The sequence below is a fragment of the Alosa sapidissima genome, chromosome 2 (assembly GCF_018492685.1).
Source record: "Alosa sapidissima isolate fAloSap1 chromosome 2, fAloSap1.pri, whole genome shotgun sequence".
In the NCBI taxonomy this organism is placed as follows: Eukaryota; Metazoa; Chordata; class Actinopteri; order Clupeiformes; family Clupeidae; genus Alosa; species Alosa sapidissima.
Window position 1 is genome coordinate 21,579,973 of NC_055958.1, and position 25,009 is coordinate 21,604,981.

A 25,009-nucleotide genomic window follows, 5' to 3' on the forward strand; every position below is an offset into this window, starting at 1 on the left:
CAGCCAGACGTCCCATCCCCTCCCAGCTCCACGCATGAAACATCAGAGCCCTCGTCAGATGCCTCGTCCATATGCACAAGACCAGACGGGTTCGACCGCAGTGTTGTCAGGCAGCCCTGTAATTCTCTACTCGTATACCGTGACAGCTCGTCGACCTAAACGAAACCAGCAGCCTGCCAAGCCAGAGAGTGTTTTCTATAAAACCGCCTTTACGCGTATTGTACTTACTTGTTGTTGCCCAGTCGGTTACAGCGTGGCACCAATCACTCCAGCACCACGGGCTAGATTCCAAAGTAGCGCATGTGCTAAGTCTTGCTAGGGAGCTGCTGCCAGTAGCAGCGTACCCAGCCTCGGTTCAGTGTGAACACTTTCGAGGGCAGAGTGGACCGCTTCTCACAGGAGAGTGTTTGTAGCCCAACGGTTCCCACTATTGATCTTGCGAGAGCGGCCCCCGCCTCCACGCCGCTAGCACTGGCCCTCGGTATTTCCATATTTGCACATGATGAGAAAGGGTCCTCTAGCTGTAGCAAAGCTGCCCTCTACTGTAACTGACCTCGAGTAAGAGTGAGACTGCGTGTGTGTGTGTGTGTGTGTGTGTGTCTGTGTGTGCGTGTCTATGTGTGTGTGTGTGTGTAAAAAACATGAAGATTGGGGATCCTGCATATATTGCAAAGATACAGATATTCAGAGCCTGTAAAAGAATTGACATATGTAGTGGCAGATGGGGGGGTTCGGCTATGTTTTTTTTAATCCGTTATTACGGGCAAAGATCCGCCCCGTGGAGATTAGGGTTGGTTGTGTATGCTGTGAACATTAGGGGAGGATGGGCACCTGTGTTCAGACTGGCAGTGGAATGGCAAAGGGGCATGCATGCCATAATCCCCCGTCAAGAACAATCTGCCATGATGAAGGCTAGTGTTTTTTTTCCTTCCAAGCTCTTGCCGTCTCACTTTCTCTCCATTGCTTTGTCTTTTGCCCCCCCTCTTCGCTCTCTCTCGCTCTCTCTCGCTCTCGCTCTCTGCATTGCAGTGCCATGAAATTTATGAAGGAGTAGGGAGAATAAATTTTGGTGCAGACAATGAAGATGCCTTTTTGTTTGACATGTTGGGATATTTTACTTGAAATGATGAATACTTCAAAGCCTGAGGTTTCTGGCCATAAAAACCACAAGAGGATCACTTGCAGAAAGGCAAACCCGCATTCGCTCACACTCACACTCACACTCACACGTTGCACATCCTTTGCATGCAAACAGATGGGAGAAGGAATAAACTGTCTAGTCTATCAGTGGATCCTGGCTCACTGTCTTTGGTGTGGCTAAACATGGAGCCTTTCATCCATTCACGTGTTCACAATGATTAACTGCTGGCATAAACATCTCAGTCATACCTGACGCACGGCCAAGCCTGCAGCCCTCTTTCATTAAAAGCAGGCCACAAGCAACACTAACCTAACACCAAGAGTCGGAAAGACAACAATAAATTCTGATTTATACCTTCCATCGGAGCACACAGTTTTGGGCGTCTGAATGGGCCTTCTGTGAGGGTTCTGAGTGAAAGGTCAGACAAGTCAGACTCCATAAGCCACCAAAATTATGTCTATTCTGATAAAGATGACTGGACAACTGGCAATAAGGTAGGAAAGGGATTCAAAACATCACAAGAGCAACTACCTTCATCTGGAACATTCCGGCCAATTTATGTTTTGACCTTTAAAACAGCATCTGACTCATCGGCATCATTATTCATTCCCAAAATGACCACAAAAAAAGACAGATCTTCCACATGGAGGCGTGCGGCTGGCCACAGAGGCCCAGTGGGCTGAGGGAGACAGATTGGCGCTGGATTCCCGTAGAGCGGGCGCATGTGCCGGGCCTGGCGGTGGCGGCGCTGCCCTTGCCTGCCCTTCCTCTCCGCCCCGGCTACCCAGTGGGAGCTGCTGTTCAGGGAGAGCGAGCCGCGGTGACACAGCGCCACAGGACGGGAACAGGGTGTCCGTGACGCAGCAGGGTCCGCACACATACATCACCGCTCATCCCCTCACGCTCAGTTTCGGTCGAGCACATTCTCTTTTACTCTCGGTGCCTTGCCACTTTATTTGTCTCTCCGCTTGGCTTGTTTTGTCTGCCTTTTGCTTTGTTGAATTTGAAAAATCTACAGAGCTCTGGTTTTCATGTGCGTTCAACACATTCTTCCTTAACTAGGAACCTTCTAGCTCCCTTGCAGAAATCTTCTTCCCTCTCTGAGCCGGCCAGGAATATTCATCGCGGTTTCTTAAAGCAACACCAAAACGTTTGTTTCAGTGGTTCATCAACTCGTAACAGGGCGAACGGCACTTCTGCATTCGCTTCGCGGACATCTATCGGCTATAACCGCACTATGTTTGCCAGATCGGGTAGCGGATCTGTAGTTCGATGGAATGAGACATAAGAAACTACAAATTTGACGTGCTTCTGATGTCGCAATACATCATACTTTCATAAAATCATGCAACATTCTCTACCTTGTCTGTGGACATCGTTATTTGCAAAGCCAGTGCTGGATAAATAAATAGCCTGTGTGCGACAGAGGAAAAGTGCTTTAGTGTTGCTTTAAGTCTTTCTGCTTCAAAGGCTGCCAATCTCAAGAGGTAGGGGTTGTATTTTTAGTCGGGGGGGGGGGGGACTTGTGATGCACGGCTACAAATGCTACCTACGAAAACGTCTTGCACCAATGATTTCCGCCGTCAAATCCATCAGCACCCTCGGCTCTGTGCCAAGGAGAGAGGTGACCACAAGGCTGGGAAAACAACACTAGCACACTTCATAAATTATTACCAAACGGACATCGCTGAGGGAAAAAAAAAAAAATGAGTCACGCTTCACATGCGATGAAAACAGAAACGAAGACACACTCACATATTCAAACACACACAGAAACACACAATCCTTTTCTTTTTCCTCCATCTTTCACACACAGACACACACACACACAATAGGGTTCAGGCAGACCTTAATATCACTTTCCATTCCTTTATTCAGCTTTATCCCATAATCCTCCCGGAGTGAAAGAGAGAGAGAGGGAAAGAGAGCGAGAGAGGACTCTGAAGCAGGTCAGAGGTGAGCCTTTTAGCTCGGAGCTGGGTGAATGTGGTGTCTGAATGTGGTGTCTGACAGGCTTGTCCCCCCCAGTCACGTCAGCCTCTCCCGGAGTCAGCACGGTGACGCTGACAGAGAAGGAAAGGGCGTGGAGTCTAGTCACGGCGACATGGTGCACTCGTCCCCATCGCTTTACTGCGGAGATGGAGGACATTCAATTAGATGACCGCAAGATTGCTGTAATCCTATCTTCCTTTGGGGAGTCCCTTGCCATGATTGCAGGAGAGATCAAAAAGATGGAGACTGCAGGAAGGGAGAGGGGCAGAGGGAGAGGAGGGGAGGCCCTTTGAACGACTTCAGAATGCCAGGACTGGGGCCAGAATATTTTACAAAGAAACAGTACGCCAAGCACACATGTGGGGCTTCATCAATATGCAATCCATTAGGGGACTGCTTTGACAAAGTCAACAGCATTACCTGGGGGTCAGCAGCATGGTTCTATAATATGGTATGTTTGAGACATTTGTCTGATATATAAAACAATGGAACACGGCTGATGAAACATTTACCATAAGTGTGCACAGGTGTGGTAAAGGAAGAGCCCTCATTCATCCAGTACAGTCATGATGTAGGCTTCATCCTCATTCTAATTCCAAATGCAGTTCCATCACTCAAAATCTAAATCACCCCAAACAGTCTGACAGAAAGGGAGAATGGGAGCTTTATTTGGGCAGAGACTAATGGCTAATAATGCTGGCGAAGGAGAAATGATGTGGAAGATTGGCAAACAGGGAAAGGTTATTAGAACTCTAATCCTCCCCATTCATAATGCATGGCCTGACCAGGAAGCCAAACAATAGACAAACAATGTCTGAGGTGCCCGGGCCTGTTCAAACAGTGCCAGCCGTGCCCACAACTGTGCCCAGACAACAGCCCCACAGGTGCCAGCGCAATCAAGGCACGTGCTGGCACAGCTGTGTTCCCACCTCACAAGCATCAGGAGAGACGGAAGGAGAGGAGAGGAAGGGCAGAGCTGTTCCCCTGTGTCCTCCTTCAGAGGAGACCTCACAGTTTGTGTGTGTGTGTGGATGTGGAAGGATTTCAGTGTTTATATGTCACCATATCTTTGTGTGTGTGTGTGTGTGTGTATATGTGTGTGTGTGTGTGTGTGTGTGTGTGTGTGTGTGTGTATATATATATATATATGTATATATATATATATATATATATATATATATATATATATATATATATATATATATATATATATATATATATATATATATATGTGTGTGTTTTGAATGCTTACATGTTCCTCTGAATGGTTTTCTGTGAGTTTATGTTTTGTGTGTGAGTGTGTCTGTCCTTCCATTCTGGATCATCTTCCCATTCGTGTGTCCAGCCCCCTATCTGCATGTGTTTAAATGATTCTCTGTAAATGTGCTCTTCACAGCATGCACATTTTTCTCCATCAACCGTACCGTCTGTGTGACTGATAGTCCTTCGGTCTCTTCGCCCTGCGTGTCTCTTCCTCTGAGTAAGTCTGTCCTCTAGTTTGTGTGTGTCTGTCTGCCCTTCCCTCTTTGTGGCCGTCTGGCAGGCGCAAGTGTGAGTGTGTGTGTGTGTGTGTGTGTGTGTGTGTGTGTGTGTGTGTGTGTGTGTGTGTGTGTGTGTGTGTGTACTCACATTGTTGTGTCAATCACAGACTACTATGCAGCAGCACAGCAGCCCTTCTCATCAGAGTGAACTCGGTCACCCCCCTACGCCACCCACCCCGAGCCAGGATCGATAGAGTGTTTTGGTAATGCAGCCACACAGCATTCTTGTGGAAACTATTGCACCCCACACTACGCAAAACAAATGGCCTGCAGTCATCTCTGTGAGGGGCCGTTTGATGAGGCCAGGCTTCCGGAAGAATTGACCCTGGTGCTGGCAGTGGGAAGTTCCACGGCTTAGCCTTTTGGGAGAGTGGGACTGCGAGCAGGGTAGGGTGGGGTGGGGGCAGGGAGGAATAATCAGCGTTTCCACAGCTGATTTTTCCAGTGAGTCTAGACCTACTTTCACCTCTAGAAATGTTCCAGAGGCTCAGGTTAGTGAGAGAGCAACAGCGCCATATGTAAATAAACACAATAGAAAATAAACTCCTATGAATTCATTTGTAGAAAAAAAATTATTTCAGCTGTTCCTCACCCCACCAAATCAACCCTTGATATAGTGCACACCATGATTAAAGTGGTCAGCGGAACTCCCTGCGAGTAGCCACACAGTTCCTGGCTTTAACCCAGCGCTGTCCTGGACTCCTAGGTATCTAGGGGTTGCACACACCGAGGTCCCAATTCAAGTCAAGCTAGGACTGCTCTTCCTCAGCCCCTGCTACACACACACACACACACACAGTATATGGGGAGGGAAAAATGAGCTTTGGCAATTTGCCCCAACTGCCCTCTGCTCGGGTGGGTCCATTCAAAAGAGAGCAGAGTGAGAGAGATTTTGAGAGATAGAGATATATATATATATATATATATATATATATATATATATATATATATATATATATAGAGAGAGAGAGAGAGAGAGAGAGAGAGAGAGAGAGAGAGAGAGAGAGAGAGAGAGAGAGAGATGGTAGAGCAGTGAAAACAGGAGGGAGAGGCATTAGGGCCTATTCAGCAGGTGCAGAGACATCTCCTGGCCGGGCCGGGCGGAGGGGGAGGGGGGAGAGGGGGAGGGGGACTGGGCCTGGTCTCATCCCTCATCTCACACACTAATTATATCAGGCGAATTAATCAGCTGAACCTGTAATTACCCTCCCTCCATCGTGTAATCTGATTGGAAGTGGGAATGATAAAATCATCTCCCACGCCCGGTGGAGTGAGCGGACCACACTGAGGGGGGAGGGCCACAATTCAATTATTATTATTTTCCCCCACACACAGCGGAAGAGACGAGAAGGCTTATTATGAAAAGCAAACAAGAGTGGGAGGGGGACGATGAGGCGCGGGGGAGGGAGGGAGGAAAGATGTACATATACATATACACATATACAGTACAGGATAGGTGGAGATGTACACACACACACACACACACACACACACACACTTTCAAATATGAAGAGGTCAGACTTGTGTTTTTGGCAGCAGTCAGCCACTCTGATGAGGTATGGAAAATGCATGCGATGCATATCTTGTAAGCTCAGAGTCCCTTGCATGGTGGGTTATTAATGCGTCCACATTGAGGGCTTTAATGGTGGACGACAGAATGCTCAGAGAGCGAATCTTGCCGAGCAACACAAATGGCCCCTCAGAGTGTGCTGAGGAATGGTGGTGTTTGGGGAGGGGGACAAATCTCTTGGGGTCGTGAGGTGAAATCTGTGACGATGAGTAGACAGGGATCTGAGGGAGCCCTCAAGAAAGCCAGGGCCTGTGTGTGTGTGTGTGTGTGTGTATGTGTGTGCTACAGGAAAAAGGCAGCAGCTATGCTTAATGCCACACATGCCCTCATCAACAGCCGGCAGAGAACTGAGTCAGCTTGTTCCTCACTCAAGTTGCTCAGAGGATTCTTTGTGTGTGTGTGTGTGTGTGTGTGTGTGTATGTGTGTCAAAGTGATTAAGCGAGCTGAAACTGCCAGTCTCTGAGGGCCAGGGGCAGAGTGACGATGGCACGTGCTCAATGCTCGACATGTCCTCTGAAGCCGTGGCCCGTTGGTGCAGACTCACTCACTCACACCCTTTAATTTTCCTTCCCTGCCTATCTGTCTTTCTTCCTCACACAGTGGACATGCATACAAATGTGAATACTCTCTTCATCACACACATATAGTCCATCCCCCGCGCACACACACACACACACACACACACACACACAGCTGTGACGATCCCATCAAGCAGTAAGAGCCACCTGAGCTTCTTCTTGAAAAGCTCAAATCAACACCTCTGGTCTGTGCTCTTTTTCCCCTCTCTGGGCCTTCTCCTGATCTGATGAAGTGCTGGGAGCACGTTTCTGTGCTTCACGCTACACGGACGGATGGCTCCACAGTGGGGAAAGGCAAAAGAGGGGGAGGAAAACAAAGAAAAAGAAAAATGCTAGTGGATGCACTTAAGGCCATGCCACCGCCATGTTGGCCACGGAGCAGCAAGTAATGGGCTCAAGCTCTGGCTCTTCTTGGCTCTTTGGAACACAATCATTTTAATGCTGCTGAGGATGCCAAGTCACATCTGCACTGAGTATTACAGATAACAAAACAGCGCACACAAACTTGGCCCCTTAAAAATAAAAAATAAAATAGTAAAATAAGGATCTGCGGTATGCATGGCAGAAACCTGCTGTTTTTCTTTCAGTCCAATGACACAATTGTTTTAACATCTCTGCTTTTTCCAAAGCACACAGACCTTTGATATAAGAGCCGCTGGTTTCATAAGACTCTGCTCAAAGCGCCTCAGTCTGATTCCTTGACTAAAAATAGCAAGAGAGGGAGAGACAGAGGGAGAGACAGACCGAGAGGGGGTGAGAAGAAAAAAAAAAAAAAAAAGCTCAAATGAAGCAGAGACAATTTTCAGAGAATGAAGTCAGTCTTCCTGCATTCAAAAGCCAATGCAATGCTGGGCTATCCTCGTGTTGCATTCTCTTCCCCATCACACGCATGCACACACACGCACACAGACACAGACACAGACACAGACACAGACACAGACACAGACACAGACACAGACACAGACACACACACTTGATTTGCATGAAGAGCTAGGCTTAAAAAACTACAGCCATGTTTGTTTTTTTTTCCTTTTCGTGCTCTTAGTACTGAGCCCAGATCTCTTGGGCTTCAAGTCATGCGCAGTATTATGGGATAAGACAGGGAGCTAGCGGGGCCCTCACTCTCCCTGTGCGCACAACCTGCTAGCACACAGAGAGGCCATTCAATAATGACCTCATATCCAACATCACTCAGGGAAAAAGCGAGGCTAGCGACAGGCACAGATGGGGGGGGGGGGGCGGGGGGGGGGGGGGGGGGGGGGAGCCCTGCCTCACTTCTTTGAAATCCGACACACAGAAAGGGAACAGCGCCTTGACAGCCAGGAAGCGAGGCCTCCCCTATAAAACAACTAAATCTGCTGCATCACTGGAGTTCCATTAAGTAGGGACCAGAATGGGCAGGATGGGGAAAATGGCAAATTAGCACCGGAACGTTCCATGAGCGGCACAAAAAGCTGAGGCGTTTGTTCTGCGGCTGTTTGGGGGGGGGGGGGGGGGGGATTACGCCATTGCTCCTGGTGCAGTGTGCAGCGCTAGCTCACGCGTCTGGGACCTCGCTAACAGAAAAGTAACCACAGTGACAGAAGTTAATAACGCATAAAAAGAGCACAGGGACCATGTGTTGGCCATTCGGAGGAGTTTTATAGGGGACCTATAAAATAAGGGGGCTTGGCCTTCTTCCCCCTCACTTGTAAAAAGAAAATCTGTGAACACTTGCTTCGGAAAACTGAGCAGGGGCTCCGAGGTCGGAGCTGGGGGGGGAGATCAGAGGGAGCGTGCTCCGAGAGTGCCTCTGGGAACGAGCGCTCGCCATGGCTCGTGTCTGCGGAGGTTATCGGCACATGCTGCGCCAAACCAGAGAACCACGGCCCACCTCCTGCCCCTGGACATGTGTATAAACACTGATGAGCCCACCGCTCCAGTAAAGCCCATTACACCTTTATAGGCCCCACTACCTGCTTAGGAATTAAAAGAGATATTTTAATATTGTCCTCCCAATGAAAAATGGCTGTTCTATATAGTGTGGGACATTTGAGCTTTTTTTTTTCCTGCACAGCACAAGATTTATGGCTGCCTGAATGGGCTGCATTCCTAATGGTGGTGAAGCATTAGACCTGGCACTGCAACCCAGCATTTCTTATCTGGAGAGTCATCTATCAGAGGAGGAGGGAGGAAGTAGAGCAGTGACCAGAACAGCACAGAAAACACACACACACACACACACACACACCCTCCAGCAGTAGAGGGGGCAGATGTGTGGGGAGGTGGGGGGTGACAGGGTAACTGCACAGACAGCGATAATGGGACAGGAGCCTTTGGCCAGGAGGACCAGTGGCAAGACTCCAAGAAGGAGGGCAGAAGGAGGAGGAGGGAGGAGGGAGGGGGGGGGGGGGGGGGGGGGGGGTTGCTGGGTACCTCCCTCCTCCAGCATGCTGAGCTGGGGAGTCAGGGAGGTGGGAGATTACTCTGTTTGGAGCCCAGAGCAATAGAGATACACCAGTGCTTCTGCAGGTGCGCCGGGAGCTCCTAGCCAGCACGCTCCCAAGCCAAACTGATCAATACACTAGCCTTGGAGAAGCCTGCAATAACTGGAGTTAACTGTGCTGTTGTTCAGTCCTACAAATTCTATACTGCACTTCAAGACCGGGATACCTGCGATGAGTGAGACGGGTGAAGAAAAAGAAACATATTGAGCTGTTCAAGGTCATTCTGCTGAACAACAGCAGCTGAAAATACACGGAAAGGCATCACACGATTCGTCTTTGTCACTGAACCGACAAACCCTCCTATATGTGGGCTGCAGCAAGGGCGACTATGCAGAGCAGAGGCTTGGCTGCTGCTACAGTTGCAGCCCACCTCGATGGTGGCAGCGGTAGTGGTGGAGGTGGAGGTTTGGGCTCTGCAGTGGAACCCTCCCACCTGATGGCCACCGCTCCTGCCAGCACTGCACTAAAACCCTCATTACGGTAATGGAGGGGTGGGGGACAGGAGGGAGGGAGGGAGAGAGCGAGCGAGAGAGAGAGAGAGAGCGAGCGAGCGAGAGAGCGAGAGAGAGAGAGAGAGAGAGAGCGAGCGAGCGAGAGAGAGAGAGAGAGAGATCGAGAGAGCGAAAGAGAGAGAGAGAGAGAGAGGCCGTCCAGTGAGGAGGAAGCCCGGTGCCTGCCAAGTCGGGCATCAACAGTGTGACAGTGACACCCCTCCTGAGAAGTAATTTCCTTAATACGGGTGCCAGCGGTAATGGACAGCGCGCCACACACGGCCACGCTGTCAGCCTTGTCTGTCCGGCCACCACCGGCCCTGCCCGCCGCCCGAAGAGAAGAAAACAAGCCGAGCTCAATCTCGCCAGCGCGATGTGCGGAGGAGGGAGGTGGCAGAGATGGCATATGGTATAGCATACTGATTCTAACCCACATCGCCAGGCACCCGAGGCCAGCACCAGCCCACACATTTACAGGAGAGAGGGAGGGGGGAGAGGGAGAGAGAGAGAGAGAGAGAGAGAGAGAGAGAGAGAGAGAGAGAGAGAGAGAGAGAGAGAGAGAGAGAGAGAGAGAGAAAGGGTGAGAAACAAACTAAGAGAAAGAGTGAATAAGCATTGTATTTCTGCATCCTCCTCTCTACCATTGTCAGCCTGCTTGGTACAAGCTAAAGGTTACCGTCTACCAAAAATGGCCCCTTCCTCAATGCAAACTATTTACAAAAGCACCTCCTGAAAGAGCAAGTGAAAGGGATCCATTTCCCAAACAAAGGGATACTATTTCCACGGGTGAGTACAAAGACGGGGGCCAGCACTTTGTATTTGTTTGCATCAGCTTTAATGATTCCCTCTCAACAAGAGCACTGAAGGAAAGTTCCTACAAGCCATCATTCTGTACCACAATACAGACAAAATGGGGGAGAAATTCTATGACTTAAAAAAAGGGGAAAAAGGAAGGACTTCTTGCTGTTTCAGTGGTCCTAAAATAGCACCTAGACAGAGACAGTCTGCAAGGCAGCAACACCTGGGAGAATACTTCAAAAAATGTGCCTCGTCTCATAATTCCAGCTGTGACGCAGTGAGCAATGACCATGATTGGCCGCTTATTAACAAAAAGAAAGAAAAAGCGGCCATTGGTATCAGGGTTGAAATGTGATCCGTCATCTAATCGCATACAGACAACTTGCACCGTCTGCCTAGAAGCCCTGAGCCACAAGGTGACAACACGAAACCTATGATATTAATAACATTGTTAATAAATCATGCCTGTGCTTTAATACTTAAAAAGAATGGTTTGGGTTCCCACACTAAACTGTTTAGCTTTCCGTCCATGAACCAGCCTTTCCAGTCATATCAGACATCAGATACGCTGTGCAGGTGTCAGGAGATCTACAGCTGTTCAGTGGCACTTCTCTCGCAGAGTGAGTTCTGCACGAGGACCCTCTCACTGATCTGTCTCCCTGCTTAGCCCTCTCTCTCTCTCTACCATCACTCTTGTGTGATCGGATCGCGGTGAAAATGCACGGGAGAGTCCGACTCACCGTTCCGTTGGGTGAACGCTGGAGCGTTGCTGCCGCTGTCTCGCTGGCTCACCGCTCCTCCTGGGGCCCCACGCTGTCACTCAAGCACGCACGCTCACACCTGAAACAGAAGACGGGCACGCAGGTGAGCACCGGTGGACAGCACCAACCACAAACAAACACCACATTCATTTCCACACTACCTGCTCCTCCCACTGATCTGGGACCTGTGAGGCCACCGAGGTAGAGTGTGTGCCTGCTTCACAGGGTTCAAAACACAGCACAGGGCCCTGATTAGATGACCTCAATGAGCAGCCAAAAGGGGAAAACAGAAATGAACAATAACAAATAAACACATAAATAAATAAACAAATAAACACGCAGCAACAGTGCGGCTGCCTGCAGGCCGGTTTGTAAACAGCACATGTGGGTAATTGCATATGGCTAGAGGAGCAACAAAGTGACCCAACATGTTGTACCTACCCCAGCAGGGCACAGGCAAACAAGAGCATAAACACAAACTGCACACACAAACACACATGCACGCACAGGCAAACATTTAAACAGTGCCAACGGCATTCACACAAACATCACAGCACTATAGGAGCACCAGTCCTGGTAGGATATTACTGTCAATTCTTGTTAATGTAGGTGGTCTGAAATGAGCCACTCTGCTGGAAAAGAGGGAAAAAAAAGTCTCCCTTGGGGGGGTTATGAAATAAAGCCTTTAAAAAGCTCTTTTGTGCAAGGCCAAAAAACAGGCCTCTATGCAGGCAGACACACATACATTCCATGATTGGCCCAGACTCAGTTCACAGTGGGATGTGTGAGGCTTGCTGGGAGAGCTGCATCTTGACAGAGGCTCTCGGGAGATGGGCCACACATCTGCACACTGGCTCCCCAATGGAGTGACAGTATAGCTATGCATTATTAAGAAGACATACAGCGCAGTTCATTAGTGACTGCATATGCTCCCGCTCATGCATTCCGCCACTATCAATCCACTTCAGCAGGGGAACAGACCAAACCTCTAGTGTTTTAGCCTCTCCATGACACATAGCGGGACAATACATGGAGGAAAAAACATCTAAAGTGAGTGCCACCAATAACAAGGTTGGAAGTTGTAAACTGATGCAACACAGTCAAATCCATTACAGTGCGAACTCACCGAGGCTATTTCAAGTTAAGGTCAAGCACATGCATTTGCGTGTTTCACCTGAAGTGTGAAAATATCTGGTTGTAATCCCAAACACGAAGGCAGCTATTTACTTCACCATTTGGGTAACATAAAAAATACACTGTGTGCAGCATTGAATTTAGAACTGAGACACCACTCAGCTACGAAGGCAGAGTGAGCTGTTTGGAATTCAAGGCACTCACACAAGGTGCTTCAAATAAAATCTTGGAAATCTCCACAACCATGTTTTCGAGATGAGGATCCACACAGCTCCCCCCCCCCCCCCAACCCCCAACCTTACCCAAGGGAGGACTCACTTTACGGCATAATCATTTCCGTTCTCCCTCCTGCCCATTAATCATAAGAGCATCCAGACTGTACCTATGCAGCTCTGCTGTGACTTAGAGGGCGGCACTCTCCTTCAGGTGCCTCTCCACAGGGTTGTTCATTCCCAAAGGCGCCCCAAACACAAGGACGCAGAAGGCCTCCTAATGTGTTACCAGACACAGCAAACAGTCGAGTCCAAAAAGGGCCTTGACTGCCATGTGTAATTTTCAAGAGTGCTTGTCTTGGATTGTCTTTGTTATTGTAAGTGGCATGAGCCACACACACATGGTCTGTCGACTGGAAAGTGCTCAATAGGGGATTGAAAATAACACAACCTAATGATTACTCTGTGATCGGCTGGGCCTGCAGCACGCAGAAGCCAGAGGAAACGGGTCTGTCTCAGCTCCGCGGGGTTAGATTAACCAGCCAGTCTCCCATCACGGTCACTGGAAGCGTATGTTTACGCTACTGAGCCAAGCTCTTGTGCACACAAACACACACGCCTGCCATACACACACACACTTTTCAATTGGCATCATTTAAATGCTGCCTTAATCAATTTGTGGTGTGCAAGCAAAGGTAATTTCGAAAGCTGGGGGTATTCTTAAAATTGCAATTCACAAAACCCATCATTTAACTTGACGGAGAGGCTCGACTTGAGGTATAATTAGAAAAAGATTGTGCATGGTCTGGCTCGGCAGAGAGGGGTATTTGTGAGTGAGTGAGTGAGTGAGTGAGTGAGTGAGTGAGTGTGTGAGTGTGTGAGTGTGTGAGTGTGTGAGTGTGTGAGTGTGTGTGAGTGAGACAAACAGACAGACAGACAGACAGGAAGACAGAGTGGTGGATGGTTTGAATGAGATAAGGCACATTTAAAAAAAATCCTTCTTCCTGACTCAATTTGGCTGGCCAAAAATATCCAGGAACTATTTCAACACGGCTGGCTTCCCTGCAAATGTCAATGAATTTGTGAGTGAGCCATCAAACGAATAAATAATCACAGATAAATAACAGCTATGGATAGGCATTTCAATCACCTTACAGTCAAGATCTGACAGCAAAGCCGCCGGGAAAGTGAGAAGAAACACACCACACACACACACACACACACACACACACACACACACACACACACACACACACACGGTATCAGTGAGAGGTATACATTGGGTCAAAGAGCTTGCTTGGTTTCAGGCCATGGGGTGAAATGTAGGATTAAGTTTCTACCGATAAATAAAGAGGAAAAAGAGAGGACGAAAAGAAGAGACAAAGGCACACAGACAGGAGAGAGAGAGAGAGAGGGAGAGAGAGAGAGAGAGAGAGAGAGAGAGAGAGAGAGAGAGAGAGAGAGAGGGGATCCTCTTTCTAAGTGACGTTAGGTCCCATGAGACTGTGGCTCACCTCCAGCTGTGTGGAAGCGAGCGGCACTCAGAGTCATGCCAAGGAAAAGACGCTAACTGCCCCCTGAGAGCCATGCCAAGGAAAAGACGCTAACTGCCCCCTGAGAGCCATGCCAAGGAAAAGACGCTAACTGCCCCCTTTTTGTGGTTTTCAGATTTGTGGAGCAAGGCGTCAGGCTTTTTATGATGTGTTGAACATCACAAAACAAACCAACTGAAGCATGCAAAAGTAGCCTACACAAACAACATAAATACAACAACAGAAGCTTGTGTTTGGGTTGCCCAATCACAGAACACGAGTGATTAACTTCAGTGATCTGAAGATCTGACAGTTTAGGCTGATGGGTCCCGCATTTAAGAAGCCTGACATGAAGATTCCTCTGCGAGGCTGGAACGCTACCTAGGAACAAAAGCATAAGCGAATGCGACCAGTCAACACAACGGCCTTCCATTTACTTATTCAGAACAAAAACCTCAAGTCACTGTGCACCAGAGCACCAGCCAGAAAGCACTAGTCGACTCCAGATGACTATGCTGGCGATGTCTGCGGATTATTTTCATAGCTCCGAATTAAAGATTAATAGGTGCAACATAAAAAGGGCTGTGAGCACAACGTCAGCTTGCATGAGTTCACCCGGAGTGCAGGACCCATCCCATAGAACCGCTGCTGGAAAGTTAACAGACCACTTTGCCAACTCCTCCGGTCGTGAGAACGGCACAGCCACTTTTATCGCAGAGCACGGATGGATGCCCCCTAAACTTTCCAAGAGTTTAACCGCAGTAGCAGCGACTACATTTACTGCGGTTAGCGGTGACACCATTTTCACCTCTGCACTAAGTCTGCATGAAACCTCAGCATCTGCAATTCAGATCAGCTAGACACTCGCCGAGCGCGCAGTCCTCCTTCCAAAACAGCCTGCGATTTTCTTTACAACTAAATACACTGTTAATTTGGGGGTTGAGAAACAATGGGCTCCTTTTTAGAAATGCAAATCTTAAAATCACAGGGCCCACAATCGATGCGGTTTACTGGGTATCTGAGGAACGTCAATGCCTGTGTTTATATGGCACCCGTCCACATTCCTTAATGGCTGTGTGCGGACACTGCTATGCACACTGACCTAATAGAGGGCGTAGAGACGTAGCAATACAGTAATTATCTTGATGGTCATAACAGTGACTTTATTGGGATGTATTCAAGACAACCATACAAGACTCCTTGGCTGAGCTAAAACGTAGCGACTTTATATGGTCAAAAGTTCTAGAGGCATTATCTAGGTCCTAGATATGACCAATATTCAAGAACATGCCCTGAAGCCCTGAACCTCTGTCCCTGTTCCCCAGCCTTTTGACACAAAATAATATGAAATCTCAAAATTACAATGACGAGCGGGCCTCTGTGAAAGGATTCTGCTGTTCGTGGCCATTTCAGTCACCTTCATTTCACCTGAGAGAGGGGAGAGACAGGCCCGGCTGACAATAAGCCTATTAACCTAACAGGCACTTGATATCTGCACGGCATGATATGGGTCAAGAGGTAATGTAATCTGAGTTTCTCTGTGGCTCTGCAGACAAGACAGAATTAAGACATTACAGGACTAATGAGGCTGGGGCTGCACACTGGAGCAGTGGAGTCAGCACTCTGTGAGTTTGCAGTCCCCTTTTCATGCGCACTCAAGCAGCACAGCCTGCTAAAGGAAGAATCACACACACACACACACACACACACACAAACACACACACACACACACACACCACAAACACCACACCACACACACACACACACACACACACACACACCTCCCAGAGCCCATGGAGGAGCGCACACATACACGTACACACTACGTTAAGGCATTTTGGTGTGAAAGTATTTCTGGCTCTTCAGCCTTTCTCTCTGGCCTTGCTCCATCTATTAATGCTCTGGGTGTGCTGCTGTTGGTTGGGCTACATTAATTTGAGATGGATGCAAAAATTCCACCAGTCTGGTCTCAACATCCACCTGAAAGAATCTGATGTGCTTCTAGCAATGATAGTCAGGTACCTATTGATTCAATGGAATTTCTGCCTCACTGAATGCCCAGCCGGTTTCCTCAACCTTGTCCACCTCCTTGTCCACCTCCTTGCCCAGGCTGGTCTCTGGAGCCAGCGCAGCCTGCCTGCCATCTCACCGCAGCTCCCCTCCTCCACCAACCTCATTAATACTCCCCAAACATGATTTATTATTTATTGCAGCAGAACGTCTACAAGGGCCCCGGCCGGCTTGATGGATATCCGCGTGCTCGAGGGCCATTACTTCCCACGTGTCATATTGAATTCTACAGGGGTGTACTCCATTTTCGCCCATGCTCCAAGCATGGCATGCAGAGCCGGTGTGGGGGGGGGGGGGGGGGGGGGGGGTTGGGGGTGGGGACGAGCTGACCTGTCACAGCGACAAGCGACATGGGCGGAGAGAAAGGAGAGCAGGAGAGCAAGAGAGGTGTCATGGGGATGGTGTTCTGCTGGAATGCCAAGAAGATGCACGCAGTACTCCACCCAACACACAACAAGTCAGCCCCATTACGGCGATGGGAACAGTAACAGTGATGGTCGTGGTTACCATAGGAATAACATAAGATCTAACAGGGGACTGACTTTCATCAAAGTGTATACACAAGGACTTAGAAGAGCATAGACAGGGACTTAGAAGATCATAGACAGGGACTTAGAAGAGCATAGACAAGTGTTGGAGCTGATTTGCTTTAGCAGGATTGTTATAAATGAACTATGAAGCCGTGATGTTAATTTCTCGTTCCTGCTGGGAAGACTGTTTGTATATTTAATTGAGCACCGGCTGGTTTAAACTTCAGTGCTCACTGTGTGGCTTCCACTTTGAGCCAATAAGGCGGCAGCTTCGTCTTTCCAATCAGCCCTGATGGAAGGGTCTCACCTACAAGGCGGCAGGGAGGCAATAACAAGACAGCGGGAAGGGGAGGCTGCTGCCAGACTGAAGGGGCTGATATTTAAGCACAGCCCTGTCACATCCCACCACCCAATGCCACCAGGAGGACATCATGGCACAGGGAGAGAGGAAAACAAGGATTTTATTTTTTTACTAGTGGCTGTATAGAGCAAAGATTCTAGAACAGAGCAAGATAGATTACTGGCAGGAGAATAAGTTGGATATGGGCTCAGAGCGTACTTCATGCCTATGACGTAACTGATCTATCTTGCTCTGTTCTAGAATCTTTGGTATAGAGCCTTTTAAATGGAGGTGATCAGGTGGAGTCTATACTCATGATGTTAATAACGCATCAAGGTACTAGTGGTAAGACAGGGATTAAAGAGAGGGAGAAAATAGAGAGATAGACAGAGAGAGGGAGGGAGACAGAGAGAGAGAGAAAGTGAGGGTGGAAAAGAGGGGGCCGAAGGGTGAAGGGCAGTTTGTTTATCAGAGAATTTTCGAAAGCAACGGGGAGGAGCTAGCAGATGGAGTTTAATTAGCCAACTGGCAGAGAGCAGGGCAGCCTGGGCCGAACACACTGACTCAGCATAAACACTCCCCTGTGTCTACCACATGAATACTACACACACACACACACACACACACACACACACAAATAACCTTCATTGATACCTCCCTGATGTGGCACTGCAAAAAAACTGCTTACCCAACCCTGGCAGATCTCTCACTCTCACACACAAAATTACAAGGAAGGAAGGAACACACACACACACACACACACTCTAAAGACTGTTCCTTCACATGCCAACACTCATACTGGAGCGCTGTCCTGTGCTGGGACCATTTCTCCAGCAGGGAGAGTGGACTTATCCATCTCACTTTCAGTCAGGACATTCAGGAGGCCACCCATTTCCCCATCAGGCTAGCATCCGTGTCAGTGACACACAACAACATCCTGCAGAATTCCAGCTTTCCTCATTTTCCCGCGGCAGGTCTGATGGTGCTGGGAGGATATCCACAGCAGTGGCACTGAGAGACGCACACCAGGAAGCTCTTAGTCTCTGTCCACATTTTACATGAAAGAGCTCCTGTACGCGTACAGTATATGCATGCGCGTGCGCCTCCAAGTTGAGCTTGGCACTCGGGATGAACTCTCGTCGCAGGAAAGCAGTGGCTCTTAATCCCGTTTCACGCTCACTGCGGAGCGACGCGTTGCCAGGGATCAGTAGCAGTTAGCCAGCGACATGACAAAACAACCATGACGACAACAACAAAAAAAAAAGTGCGAAAGCAAAACAAGTCACGGGGGTGATCCCTCCCATCAATCACACTAACCTGCCTGCTGGGACAAAACTTCCGTTGTGCTGCATCCATCACCGCAGCAAAAACAAAATCCAAAATGTCTATTCAATATCATAGCCAGCACTGAGTGATGTGTGCACAGTGGCAAAAAAATATAAATAAATAAATACAATTATATTCCCTAGCCCTCCTCCCCAGCTTATGAAAATAAATAAATGTGTCAGGCCACTAAATGTTGGTCGTCAGGACCTCATTATCCTCTACACAGGCCAAGTGTCACATCAGCTGGGAGAGGTGGAGGATTCTCGACAAGCCAATCAGGCCTAGGGGCCCCAGAAAAGCCGGCAGAATGACTCAAATGCACTCATTAGAGAATTGGGTGGAACCTATTTGCATTAAAGGCAGACGGCGTTTGTAATTCCTATATGAGCCCTGGCAGCTCAGAGTAATGTAACGCTCGCCGCATATACAACGTCTCATCTCATCTCTATGCATAGCCATCATCGCTGGAATTTACAGTATGGACGTCCGTGGGAACTGCCTTAGAAACGTGGGAGGCTTGTGTAATGTGGAGCTGCACACATCATACAGTGCACAGCATCCCATTCTATTAAAGCTGAGCAGCAGCGCTCATTTACATGCTCACATTTCCCCCGTGCCTTGTTCTGCGCTGGCTCCCAAGAGAAGCAATCATTAGTGATCTGCAGCGCCATCGATCTGGAGCCAGGACACACAACTGTGGCTGTGGCCCCCAGACACACACACACACACACACACACACACACACACACACACACATGTTCAATGGGAAAGTGATTAGCAATGGTCATGTGACCACTTAACGAAGCGAGAGCATGAGAGAGAACCTGCGTCAGCTCGGTGACGTACGGGCCGCAGGCCGCTTCTCTCAACTGAACTCAAAGTTCAGCGAGCTGGTGGGCTGCTGCTAGGATGCCAGGGCGAGGGTGAGGGCGAGGAAGTGGATGTGGATGGCGTGAGTCGGGGTCGGAGTCTGCGCCTCGCTCCCCACACGCTGATCCACTTAGCGGGGCATCCTGCAGCGCCCTTGGGGTCGGCTCGTTAGCTTCCTGCGCGCTGCCTCGCACATATGTCTCCCAAATAAATAAAAAGCACTGGCACTGTGCTAGTGCTAATCTACTGAGTGACTGTAGGCAGAGGAAATGAAATTAATGTAGTGAGGGTGTGTGTGTGTGTGTGTGTGTGTGTGTGTGTGTGTGTGTGTGTGTGTGTGTGTGTGTGTGTGTGTGTGTGTGTGTGTGTGTGTGTACGCGCACGCATCATCTGTTATGTCTCAAGGAGCATGCCTACACATGGAGCTGGGTTCAATGTCTCCGGGCTGGACTCCACTAAATGATGCTGGTAAAAAGGTGGTTTTAAGAGTGCTACACTAAAAGCTTTGTTGAGAAAAGCCAGGTATGGATAAAACACATCTACTAGTCTAAGCCTGCCTGAAATGTCTTCCACCTGTTCAGCAGAAATTCAATTCCCCAGTACCACACACACACACACTAATGGCTCTTGTCCCACATACAGTCAATGACACTGTACAAACACCATAAATCAGCCAAAGATCATCTTCCTGTTGCAAGACAAGACAACACAAAAAGACAAAAAGCAAGGAAGGCTTTCTTTTCACCCCTACACTCCACACACACACACACACACACACACACACACACAGTCCATCCCTCACTGGTGCCTCTGGAAGATAGCACTTTTGGAGAACAATGGGGAGAACAATGAGGTCAGAGCGAGGTGCGTATGCCAGCTGAATGTGCAATGCGACATTCGAATGCTCCTGACCCGCATGGAGAGGGCAGGTGAGATGAGCTCCTTGCCCTGGCTGTGATATTAATAGGCTCTGTGCTGCTGCGATGTGAACAGCTGAGGAAGGCTCTCCGAGCGCTGCATCCATATTTATCGGAGGCACGGAGGGAAGAAGGGGCAGTGAGTGAAATGAAGCGATGCCTCTTGTTGTGGCAGGGCAAATGACATGCACAAGAAAAAAAATGCAACGCTTGGTAACTCGGGGGTGCTGTCGAACGGACCTGACCAGCTACATAGTGGTACACAAGCAGATAAGCACACAAACACACACCATGCATGCAGACACACACACAAAAACACACAAACTGCATTTGGTCAATTTCTAATAACCTACTGCTAAAGATCTCCCTCTCCAGCATGGACATCTACAAACAAGCAGGGCCATAGCACCATCTCGTTTATGGTTTCCTCAGCCACCAGAATGGCAGAGCAATCAGCAACGAGAGTTTGGAAATCGTGGGTGTGGTAGTGTGAAAAGTGGCTGTGGTAAATGGTAGTAGCAATGTCTGCAAACATCACAAAATTGAAGACAGCAGAATGTGTACATTTATACAGCAAAGGTAAATACTTTGTTTCCTGACTGCCGAAACATTTTATTATCAGTTTGTGAAGGTTAGGCAAAGTAGAAAAATAATGTTATGAATCCTTGATCAATGTGATTGGTCAAGCTGGATCAATGATTAGAAGGATAACACCAAGTCTATGCCAATTACAATGCTAGGGGTTGGAAACATTTCCCAATTGTGAGTACCAAGACTCATCACAAAGGAAAAGGAAAAAAGGAAAGGGGTAAAAAGGGAGAGAGAGAGAGAGGAGAGGAGAGGGAGAGGGAGAGGGGGAGAGGGGAGAGTGGAGAGGGAGAGGGAGAGGGAGGAGAGGGGGAGAGGGAGAGGGAGAGGGGGAGAGGGAGAGAGAGAGAGCAACCCATCCTCAGGCAGTGAGCCACAGGCGGGAGGAACGGTTGTGTAATGAATTAAAGCCGTCACTCCCATCATGGCCATCTGCAGGCAGGATGCAGAGGAGAGCAGAGCAGGACGGGAGCGCCGCCACAAACAACACCGCCTCACCGGGCCTCGAGTCACACAGGAACGAGGGAACCGAGGAAGTGGTGGGCGGGCTGGGTGTGCCCCACACACACACAAACGCCACATCTGGTGTGAGTAGGGTGGGGATGGGAAGCCAGGCGGAGAGGCCGTTGCGGGTACCTCCACACGGCCCCAGGGCCAGGAGCAGACCAGCCATGCAAGGGCACAAGGTTGTCTACTGACCTCAGCCCTTGAGTAATTACACAAGTCATTAACCTCTGACAAACTGCTTAGACCCTGACACAAACATTTATATGCGTGTGTATGAGTGTGTGTGTGTGTAAGACACAGACAGTGAGAGAGAGAGAGAGAGAGAGAGAGAGAGAGAGGAGAGAGAGAGAGAGAGAGAGAGAGAGAGAGAGAGAGAGAGAGAGAGAGAGAGAAAGAATGAGAGAGTGAGGGAGTCTGGAAGGATGTGTGTGTGTGTGTGTGTGTGTGTGTGTGTGTGTGTGTGTGTGTTTGTTTGTTTGTGTGTGAGTGAGTGAGTGTGTATTTATTTTGCGGGTGGGTGTGCAAATCTCTCTGTAATGGACTTGAACTAGTCCTGCGAGAGGAATGTCTGGGCCAGTGAAAATTCCAGGGAGAAGGCCATGCTCACTGCCGATTCCTCACCACTTACTCTTTTGCATGTCAAGGAAGGGTTTGAGTGTGTGTGTGTGTGTGTGTGTGTGTGTGTGTGTGTGTGTGTGTGTGTGTGTGTGTGTGTGTGTGTGTGTGTGTGTGTGTGTGATGGTCCATGTCTGGAGGGTCTCGAGTCTCGACAGACTTCACCATCAATAAACCCATTTGGTCCTTCACACAGTCCTTCAGTCTGTAGTCAAACGGCTACCTTTAGCATAGACCAGCGTATTTCTCAAATGTCAATACGTCACATTGATTCCAATAAAACATAAAAATTAAATATCGACCAATCTTCTTCAGGCTCACCGAGAAAAGCCAAACGCTACAACGTGGCGAGGAAGAGAAGCAGACAAATCAAAAGCTCCAACACGCAGACGCGCAGGTGATCAGGCCGTGGAGTGCGCCAGCGAGGGAGCTGCTGAGAGCGGACTCTCCTGATGTGTAGGGGGGAGCACTTCAGGGCCTCGACGTCTGCTGCGGATAGGCTGCCAAAGGCATTAGCCCCGTCATCCTGCCCCACTGTACTCCAACAAACTGCCCCGAGAGGGGACGACCTCACTTCACTTCAGTGCCCAGCACAGCACTCTGCGCAGGGCGCTCGCTGAAGGCCTCCCTGCCCGTCGGTCCCATCACCCTCTGCCATGGGTCAGTGCTTATCCACAGTCGCTCGCTCCCGTAGAGTGCTCTGCCTGGGTCGATAAAAGGCCGTGTGTGGCCTGCTAGCACTTTATGTATGGACAGTATGGACAGTATAAATATAGCATGTTCTTTGTAACATCTGTCCGGGAGGAAATAAAGCTGCGCTTAAGGCAGCCCATTCAGCATGAACAAAGAGAGAGGGGGGGGGGGGGGGGGGGGGGGGAATCTCCCAGGAACGAGCCCCACGGAAGGCAGCCGCATGCTCTGGACATTCCTGAGGCATCAGCGATTTTTCTGCTTGTCTCCGTTTGATGTGCTTTCCTCTTAATCTCCCCACGGCCTGTCTACCTTACATAAAGGCACACGCGCTGAAGAGGAGCCGTTTATTCATTCATTTATGCATTCATTCATGGGGAGGCGAGTGCGCTGCCTCCCCCACCGACTCCATATGGTGATTATATTACACTTCAGTGCTGATACACAGCCCACAGTTGCCCAGCACTTGCGAATACTCCAGGCGGGCATCGATTAAACCTATAGCTCCCAACTCAAGCACACATGTGGGCCCATAAACCTCTACCTACCCACAATACATGGGCATCTAAAGCCGTAAGTGGCCACACAGGCACACATGAGAACTTAAGCCAACACACACGCACACACACGCACACACACACACGCACGCACACACACGCACGCACACACAGGCACACACACACACACAGGCACACACACACACGCAGGCACACACACACACACGCACGCACACACACACGCAGGCACACACGCACAAACACACACATCAACATGAAAGCCAATTTCTGCCCTCATACTGTAATTTTGGTGGACCAGAAAAACAGAGCATTTGTCGAACATCCGCTGTCTGGAAATAGAGTGGTGTGTGCGTGCGCGCGTGTGTGTGTGTGTGTGTGTGCCCTGCTGCCTGGCCTGATCTCTCCAAACGATCTCGCGCCTCACTTCTCCTCCAACTCATTTTCCTGAGAAAATAGAAAGATGAAATTTGCAGCTACACAAACAAACCCTGTGACTGGCAAGCTGAAAAAGGAAATGGACAAAAATGTCAAAATCAAGACGAGCACAACACACTGGTGCGTCCACTCTCACTTGAGCTGCTTCAATAGCACTTCTGCTGCTCTTACATAACTTGCACCACTATGCCACTTGCATACTTAGGTCAAACAGAACTACCTCAGCCATTTATTGGCCTGACTTTTGCACTATTATATTGACTGTCTACTGTATGCACAATTGCACAATCTCAACCCAAATTTTGCTGCTCTTATTTCTTCATTGTATGTGCCTTCTTATTTTTACTTTTTATATTGTTTACTTGAATGTTATGTTTGTCTGTGGACCTAATTGGTAAAATATGTCTTGTCTCCACCGTGGGATAGTGGGAAACGTAATTTTGATCTCTTTGTATGTCTTGACATGTGAAGAAATTGACAATAAAGCAGACTTTGACTTTGACTAGCAGCCTAAGAGGAATGCCATTAGAGCTCCATCTGAACAACCATTAGCAGAAGCGGCTACACACACAGAGAGCGAGCGAGAGGTCAGCATTAATATTTTGAGAGAGAGAGAGAGAGAGAGAGAGAGAGAGAGAGAGAGAGAGAGAGAGAGAGAGAGAGAGAGAGAGAGAGAGAGAGAGAGAGAGAGAGAGAGAGAGAGAGATGTGCGTGGGCGTGTCAGGTTTCAAGATTTCAATTGCATCTCACACCTACTGTACCCTGGGACTCCAGAAGGAAATTGGCTAGTAGCTAAATTCGGTACAAAGCAGCATCGCTCCACTGCATGTGATTAATTTGTTTTGTACAGGGTCCCTGTAAAAAATGAACTTAATAAACTAAACTATACTTAAATCTGCCTCCTCAAGTCAACAGAAAGGAAAACAAACAACCAATGGAAACAACAACTCGAGGGAAATCACACTTGCACAGTTATTGTTAATGCGCTTGCACAGTAAGTGTTAATGCTGGAGCCTGCTCCTCACTGCTCAGGCATGATTTCAGGCCTGGCTGCTGACACGCAAAGGACCACTCAATCTGCATTAAGACTCCCAATCAAGGAAAGCCCCTGGTAGAGCACCACACACACACACGCATGCACGCACACACAATTAAATCAATTAATATCAATTAGTAAATGGGAATAGACTTTGCTGGCAGCAAGCATTCAGAGATTTTCTCCTTACAGCAACATCTTCACATCTTCATGCTTTCTGAATACTAAGCAGAGCAGGAAGTGGGTCTCTGCTGTGTAGTTTACTGAGAGAACCACACTACTGCAGGGGAAGCTTAAAAAGGCGGACATGCATAGTATGCACTCTATACC

General features: G+C 48.8%; 1 protein-coding gene across 4 annotated transcripts in view; it reads right to left on the reverse strand.

Moving 5' to 3' along the window:
• Positions 1-25,009, reverse strand: part of adarb1b (adenosine deaminase RNA specific B1b) — a 109,496-nt gene that overhangs the window by 57,441 nt on the left and 27,046 nt on the right. For 3 of the 4 annotated variants that reach the window (XM_042081621.1, XM_042081633.1, XM_042081627.1), the window contains one exon: positions 11,339-11,438. The exons of the other annotated variant lie outside the window; for it this stretch is intronic. The gene's annotated coding sequence lies outside the window, so the exon portion shown is untranslated. The remainder of the gene's footprint in view (positions 1-11,338; positions 11,439-25,009) is intronic. 4 annotated transcript variants of the gene reach the window in all.